The sequence below is a fragment of the Kogia breviceps genome, chromosome 3 (genome assembly GCF_026419965.1).
Source record: "Kogia breviceps isolate mKogBre1 chromosome 3, mKogBre1 haplotype 1, whole genome shotgun sequence".
In the NCBI taxonomy this organism is placed as follows: Eukaryota; Metazoa; Chordata; class Mammalia; order Artiodactyla; family Physeteridae; genus Kogia; species Kogia breviceps.
In genome coordinates, this window is record NC_081312.1 from 26,428,228 (window position 1) to 26,436,644 (window position 8,417).

The window sequence follows — 8,417 nt, forward strand, 5'->3', positions numbered from 1 at the left end:
TTCTCATAATGTTTCTAAGATGCATCCATGTTGTTGAATGTGTCTGTAGTTTCGTCCTTTCTATTGCAGGTTAGTATTCCTTTATTGATATACCATAATTTATCTGTTCACTGGTTGATGGACATTTGGGGTTGTTTCTAATTTTTAACTTTTACAAATTAAAGCTGCTATGAGCATTCATGTTCAAGTCTTTGCTTGGACATATGTTTTCATCTATCTTGGGTAAATAACTAAAAGTTGAATTCTCAGTTATGTAGTAAATCTATGTTTAACTTTATAAGAAACCAGCAAACAATTTTCCAAAGTGGTTGAACATTTTGCATTCCCGCCAGAAATGTATGCAAGTTCCAACTGGTCCTCCTTCCCATTAGCACTTGGCATTGGCAGTCTTTTCAATTTTAGCCATTGTAATGATCATGAGACAGTATTTTGTGGTTTTAATTAGTATTTTCCTGGTAATTGGTGATACTATGCATCTTTTTGTGTGCTTATTGGCCATTTGTATGTCTTCTTTTGTCTGTTTGAATCTTTTGCCGATTTTTAAATTGGGTTGTCTTATTATTGAACTATAAGACTTTATGTATTCTTGGTACAAGTCCTATGTCTGTGTGCGTGTGTGTTTTCTCATGGCGTCTGTATTAGTTTCCTATTGATGCTGTAACTAGTTATCACAAACTTAGTGGCTAAAAACCACACAGATTTATTGTTTTCTAGTTCTGGAGGTCAATTTTACTTCCTTTGATGGCTAAAATCAAGGTGTTGGCAGGGCAGTATTCTTCTTGGAGGTTTGAGAGGAGAATTGATTTCCTTGTCTTTTCTAGTTTCTAGAGGCTGCATACACTATTTGGCTGGTGGCCCTGCATCATTGCAACCTCTGCTTTCATCATCACATCTCCTCTCTGTCTCTGACCCTCCTGCCTCCCTCTTAAAAGGGTCTTTGTGATGATATTAGGCCCACTGGATAGCCCAGGAACATATCCCTATCTCAACATTCGTAATTTAATCACATCTGTAAAGTCTCTATTACCATGTAAGATAACATATTCACAGGTTTCAAGATTAGGACATGGACAATTTGGGGAGGCCAATATTCAATCTACCACTGTGTCTTTCTTTCTTTCTTTCTTTCTTTTTTTTTTGCGTTACGCGGGCCTTTCACTGTTGTGGCCTCTCCCATTGCGGAGCGCAGGCTCCGGACGCGCAGGCTCAGCGGCCATGGCTCACGGGCCCAGCCGCCCCGCGGCATGTGGGATCTTCCCGGACCGGGGCACGAACCCGTGCTCCCTGCATCGGCAGGCGGACTCTCAACCACTGCGCCACCAGGGAAGCCCTACCATTGTGTCTTTCAATGAACAAAAGTTTTTGTCTGTATTAGGGTTCTCCAGAGAAACTGAACCTGTAGGAGATATATCCATATATTTACGGAAAGAGATTTATTGCAAGGAATTGGCTCATGGGATTATGGAAGCTGATAAGTCCTAAGATCTGCAGAGTTGGCAAGCTAGAGACCCAGGAAGAGCTGATGTTTCATTCCAAGTCCAAAGGCAGGAAAAAGTCATTGTCCCAGCTCAAAGGCAGGAAAGCAGGAGGAATCCTTTCTTACTCAAGAGAGAGTCAGCTTTTTTGTTCTATTCAGGCCTTCAACTGATTGGATGAGGCCCACTAACATTAGGGAGGGTAATCTACTTCACTCAATCTGTTGATTTAAATGTTAATCGCATCCAATAACATCTTCAGAGAAACATGCAGAATACTGGTTGACCAAATATCTGGGCATCCCATGGCTCAGCCAAGTTGACATGTAAAATTAGCCATCACAAATCTATAGTCCATTTTGAATAAATTTCTGTATGTGGTGTGAGGTAAGAAAAATTGAGGTTTTTGTTTTGTTTTGTTTTTTCCAAATGGCTATCCAGCCATACCAGCACCATCTGTTGAAAATATTATCCTTTCCACATTGAAAACCTTGGAACCTATGTAGAAAAGCAACTAAAAATATCTATGGGTCTACATTTGAACTCTCCATTCTGTTTCATTCATCAATACGCCTATCCTTATGCCAATATTTACTGCTGTAGCTTTTAAGTCTTAAAATCTGGTAGTATAGCTCTTCCAACTTTTTTTTTCTTTTAAAAAATGTTTTGGTTTATTACGAGGCCTTTGCATTTCCATATAAATTTTAGAATATGTGTGTCAATTTCTATTTTTAAAAAGCCTCCTGGCTCTTGGAGGAAGACGCGGTCCCTGCAGCGGAGCCTCCAGCCACCCACTCCTGCTCCTGACTCACCGCTGTTCGCTCTGGCCGAGGAACAAGTCGGTCAGGAAGCCGCGCCGCAGCTATGGCTTTTAAAGATACCGGAAAGACTCCAGTGGAGCCCGAGGTGACGATTCACCCTCACCAGCCGCAGCATGCAGTCTTTGGAGAAGGTATGTGCTGACCTGATCAGAGGCGCGAAGGAAAAGAATCTCAAAATGAAAGGACCGGTTCCGATGCCTACCAAGACTCTGAGAATAACTACAAGGAAAACTCCTTGTGGTGAAGGTTCTAAGACTTGGGATCATTTCCAGATGAGGATCCACAAGTGACTCATTGACCTGCACAGTCCTTCTGAGGTTGTCAAGCAGGTCACTTCCATCAGTACTGAGACAGGAGTTGAGGTTGAAGTCACCATTGCAGATGCTTAGATCAACGTTCTTAATAAATTGATAATCAGTTGTTAAAAAAAAAAAAAAGCCTACTGGTATTTTGATTGGGATTTCATTAAATCTATAGATCGACTTGGGGAATATTGGCATCTTTAATTTGAGTTCTTTTTTAAAATAATATTCTAACTGTTAATAATCTGAGGGTCCTCATTGTTGATGCTATTCATAACAAATGATAATAAAAAGAAAAATAGATCTAATTTGCTGAACTCAGCCTTGTACAGGTACTCTATATAAATTTCACTTAATAATCCCAACAATCTTATGAGATAGGTTTTTTAAAATTTATAGATGAGGACTGTGATTCTGAGAGGTGAAGTAACTTGCCTGAGGTTACAGTGTTTGCAAACAGCAGAGTTAGGCTCTGAACCTATGGCTTCCTGACTCCAAAAATCCATCCCTTGTCTTCAAAAACACTATGGCTATTTTATATTATATCTCTCGCTCCCTGCCTCCTCCTGTCCTGATTTCACTCCTACCTAATTGACTCCTTAGTTAACATTTATTAAGCACCTACTATGGGGGCCTGGTGCTGGGCTAGGTGATTTATGCACAGTAGCTCATTAACTCCCTCAGAGAGATACACATTCATACAGATCTATGGGCATTTGTGTGTATATACATGCCTCTTCCACAGAAGTCTCCCGTGACTGGAGTGAGGTTCTGCCCACTATCAACTGTGCCATACAGGCAGGAAGCAGCTGAAGGGGGGCTCCTAGGCCTGGCTGCTTCCCCCAGCAAGCCCCAGGCCTCTGGGTTTCAGGAGCCTCTTGTGTAGCTGCCCTGTCTAGCTGCTCATTGCAGAAGGGCTTGCATATTTCCACCTGCAGGTGAATGATTTGGTCCTTTTCTCTAACTCTCAATAAATAAGCAAACTTGCACAAACCAGCCAAGACGAATCACAGAGGACCCATCTCTAAGCGTGGGAAAGCAGCGCTGCTATTTTTAGGTAACCCACTTGCTCTGCTGCCTCAGCCCTCTGTGGATAGATCCCCTCTGCTCACACGGGGCTCGCTCCGAGGAAGCAGGTTTCCTGGACACTCTTTCATTCCCGGCCGCTCTGAGGGATCTCCCTACCCCATCCGTCGGCCTCCCCATGCCCAGGCCCTCAGGTCTGCATCTGCCTTTCAAAGGCCTAAGAGGGAGAACAGCAGTACCTGAACTCCAGTCACCGTCCACAGCAGTAGCAACTCCTCTGTACAAAGTCCTCACTCTTCCAATGTTAAGAGGGAACTTGCATGCACACAGGGTAAAATGGCATCTTGGCGGCACTGTCATCTTTGTGCCATACTTAGTTAGCACAGAATACTTAGACACCCCAGTACTGGTGTCTGGTGCAATAGTAAAAATTAGGGAAACATTTAGAGGCAGGCCAGATGTGAGCCAAACAGAGTCCTGCAGGCATTTACTCCCTCATTCAGCAAACATTCATGGAACACTCATCACAAGGTCCCTGGTACAATATTAAGTTCAGGGAACGCAAAGGTGAACATGACATAGTCTTTGGCCTCAAGAAACTTGCTATCTAGTGCACAGGCTACAAAGAGCTACTTTAATAGCAGGAGGAGCTTCCGGGGAAGAAAGAGAGAAACAACAGGGCAGAACAGGACTCACCAGGCAGGAGGTTCACCCAGAGCGCAGAGGGATATCCTGTGGTCCAACTCTGCTCACAAGGAAAGGGTAGAGGGTGGAGGATGGACCGGCCCAGGATGAGCTACTTCGCGCCACAGCTGATTCACTTACTGCCCCATCTGCAGTGAGAGATTGCAAGGAATTAGGCGAACTCCATGCGTGCACGAGGTAGATGACTTGATGGTGCTGCCAGTGGAATGGGTTGGCCCATCTCCCTATTTCGTTCTCTAAAATCGGGAACTAAATGATGGCCTCAGACCTTGGGAAACATGGTGGTGCCCCTCCTGCAGGATATTTAAAGTTCCTGCATGTGACATGCTGAAGAATATGCCTTGAGAACTTTAGGGCAGAATTGGGGAACTCAGGCAGACAAAAGAAGACAATATATTTGTTGACTGTGCATTATCCACTGAGCAGTGATTAAGGGTAGGCAGGGCTGGAATCGGGACCACCTTGGGTGCAAAATTCAGTTTCACTACTTCTTACTTGCTGTGTGACTATGGGCAAGTTGTTTAACCTCTCTGAGCCCCAATTTCCTTATGTATAAAAAGGGGCTAAAATACCTTCTCCCTAGTTATGAGAAACAATGAGGCAAATGAATGTTAATGTCCCATTCTCTGTGCCCCCCCCACGCCCCTATCTCATACTTGTTGAATAAATGAACGAATGAAGTGCTACCGATACTTCAAAAAGCACCCATTGTCATTATTATCATCATTCAAATGCCCACCCAGGGTTTCCCTACTGTGCATGTTTTCAGAGCTTTTGTAGAAAGCCAGGCAATACAAGCACAAGTGTAGCTCTCCACCAAGGGCTGTCCGCTAATCAGAACATGGCTGTCTTCTGTCATCTCCCCTTCGGGCTTTGGACCCAGATCTCCTTCCTAATTCCAGCCAACAGTTTTGCACAATGAGCAGAGAGGATCCTGGCCTGCACCTCTCTCTGTGTCTCTGTTCCTATACCCTCCTCCCCGCTCCTTTATTTTGGCCCAGGAACATGTCAACAGCAGTGGGAAGTAACCTAATTAGTAGTTAGTTGATAGACTGCCCACCCTCATGTCCCACTGGCAATCCAGCAGCCTGTTTCTGCAGACAGGAAAATATTTCCTTGCTAATTAACCTGAGCACAGGGATTTGAGTTTGGACCAAGGCAGGGAAATCCATCTCCACGAGTCTTGTTCAATTGCATCTGTCTCTCCAGCAACCATTTCCTTCCCTCTGACTCCCCCTGCTCCAGCCCACCCCTCTCCCACTTCATCTTCTACCTTTATTAAGGCTGGTTACCCTGACGACTTTCCCGCCTGCCCCCCGTGGCCTCTCTCATGAAGAGGCTGCTTGCTCTCTGAGGACTTGCTTTGGGTTGATGTTCCTCCAGCACCGGGTGCTGCCCAAGGATAGGAGAGATCACGCCCCTCAGCTCGGGGTGGATGAGACTCCAATGGCCCCGTCTGTTCTGCTCCCAGGCCCCACCAGAATAGCACGCACCTCCCCACAGTGCCCCCTTGCCCCCGCAATCCACACTGGCAAACAAATACAGACATCTACTGTCATTTTTAAATAAGGCTCAGCTTCTGTCTCTGGGCCCTGCCCTGGTCCTCTGCAGAATCGTCTATCTGCATCCGAAGTGGTTCCTAAGAAAGGGTAACCGTACACGTCATTTCACATATGTTTCCTCCCTAGTCTCTTCTGCTCGGTCCTGTTATGTCTCTAGGACACACGCTGGACACAGGGAGTGGGAGGCGGACTTGGGTGTGGATGGGAGTCCATGAAGGGAAGAAGGGTCTTTCACGACATGGTGGTGATGAGCTCATTTCTGTCGATTGAGCTTGGGCTCCAATGCAAGTGAGATAAAAGCCAGATTGTTTTCCTGTTGAAGAGAAGTCCTGCCAGCCTTTGAACCCTTGTTATTTACCACAGGAGGCCTCCTTGGCTTGGAAGCATTCTTGAGGATCCTATCAGAGATTCTTCTCACTTGTCCAGGGCCCCCTGACAACCCCCATTTTTTTTTTTTTTTTTTTTTTTTTTACAAAGGCCAGCTCTTTCCTCACCTACCAGCCACCTAAAGAATAAAGCTCCTCTAGACCTAAAGGATATGTATGTCTCCTCTTTCCCTTGCACAGGGCTAAATTAGTCCTAAGGGAGAAGAAACATTGTCCAGGTGGTGTTTGCGAGTCACTTCTGACCAGGACGTTATTTTAAGCTCAGTCTGAATCTGTGACAACATGAGAAGCCATCTGAGCTCGCTTGCCCGTCTCAGACAGGACTGAAGAACTGAGTGGCTCAGCCCTAAAGGGCTCCTCAGGTGCCAGGGAGCGAAGTGGCCAAGAGGACAGGCTCTAGAGTCCAGCAGCCTAGGTCCGAATCCTGGTTTGGCTATTACAAGTTGTATGGGTTATCTACTGCTGTGTAACAAATTCTCCTCAGACTCAGCAGATGATTGGTTTTGTGGGTCTGGGTCTGGGTCCTCTGACTCAGCGTCTCTCACAAGGCACAGTCAAGGTGTGTCCAACCGGGTGCGGCAGTCACCTTAAGGTCCCACTGGGGAATGATTCACCTTCAAACTCACTACCAGCGTTGTTGGCAGGTTTGGGTTCCTCATGGGCTGTTGATCAGAGGCTGCCCTCAGCTCCCTGAAGCTTCTCCATACAGGAGCTCACCACCCGGCAGCCTGCTTCCCCAGAGCGAGTGACCTGAGAAAAGCTAGGAAGAGAGAGACTGGGCGAGACAGTTGTCACAGTCTTCTGGAACCTAATCTCTAAAGTGTCATCCCATCGCTTTTGTCATACTCTTTTCACTAGAAGCAAGCCACCAGGTCCAGCCTGCCCCAAGGGCAGAGGATGACACATGGGTGTGAATGCCAGAGGTAGAGACCAGTGAGGGCATCTTAGAGGCTGCCCACCTTAGCCGTGTGACTTTGGCAAATTATCTAACCTCCCAGGTCCTCAGTTTCCTTAACTGTAACATGAGAATGTTACTAATTAATAGCACATAGTTTATGGTGATATTATATTGATTAAATGCAGGTAAAGTACTTAGAATATGCTAATATGTGTCCAATACACATTAGCAGTTAGAAGGATGAGAGAACAGGAGAAATACCAGAAAGTGGTTCTGAAATCCTAGCATGCACCCATCAAACCAAGCACCTGCCTGCTTTCTGCAGCGGCAGTCGCCAGTCCAGTACTACAGAGGGGGAGGGGAGGAGGCGGCTGCAGGTCAACGTGTTAGCAGGATGAGGATGCCAAGGGAGGGGAAAAGGAACTTGGCAAACAGGGCCAATCCTGGAGCCCAGGTCTTTGTCTCCTAAAGGGAGACAAAGACCTACATATATTGGGCCTTTCCTACATGCAAGGCACTGTGCAAAGCACCCTGCATGCATTATCTCATTTAATCTTCATAACACCCCTGTGAAGTAGGTACCGTTACTACCCTCAATTTACAGATTGTGTACACTCCTACAGGGAGGATTGTAAATTGGGGATTTAGAGATTGAAAATTGAAGCTCAGAGAGGTTAAGAAACTTGCCTGGGGTCACACAGCTCCAAAGTGGCTGAGTGAGGAGTCAAAATCAAGGTCTGTCTGATTCAGTATCCATTGGGCTAGCAGACAGGGACCAGGCAGAGAACAAAGAACATACTCATAGCATCACCATTCTTTCATACTTTGAATCCCACTCCATGGCCTCCCCAGATCTGCACAAGCTGTTATGCATCCTCCCCTCCCCGACCCCTGCAACCCAAATGTGGCTCTTAATAGGGTCCTGCTCCAGGCCAGCCGACTCAGCCTCCTTGGCCCTGCGCACCACCAATCTCAGCATCATTCTTAGACCCTATCCTGCTCCTTTAGATCTCTCAGCTGGTCCAACCTGATTCCACATCCTTCCCAAAGCCACCTTTCTTCTCCACTCTCATATTAGCCTCTTTCTTCAGATTGTGTTCATCTATCTTGAGCTCACAAGCCACCCTTGCTGCCCCCTGATTCCTCCAACATCACTTGGATGCTCTCTCCCACCAACCACTACATCCAGACTCCTCACCACACAGTCACCACGCCAGGCCAGAGAGATGCCCGCTGCCCCGA

General features: G+C 46.2%; 1 pseudogene; it reads left to right on the forward strand.

The window, feature by feature from the left end:
- Positions 1-2,339: 2,339 nt before the first annotated feature.
- LOC131753093 (small ribosomal subunit protein uS10-like) lies at positions 2,340-2,685 on the forward strand (annotated as a pseudogene).
- Positions 2,686-8,417: the final 5,732 nt, after the last annotated feature.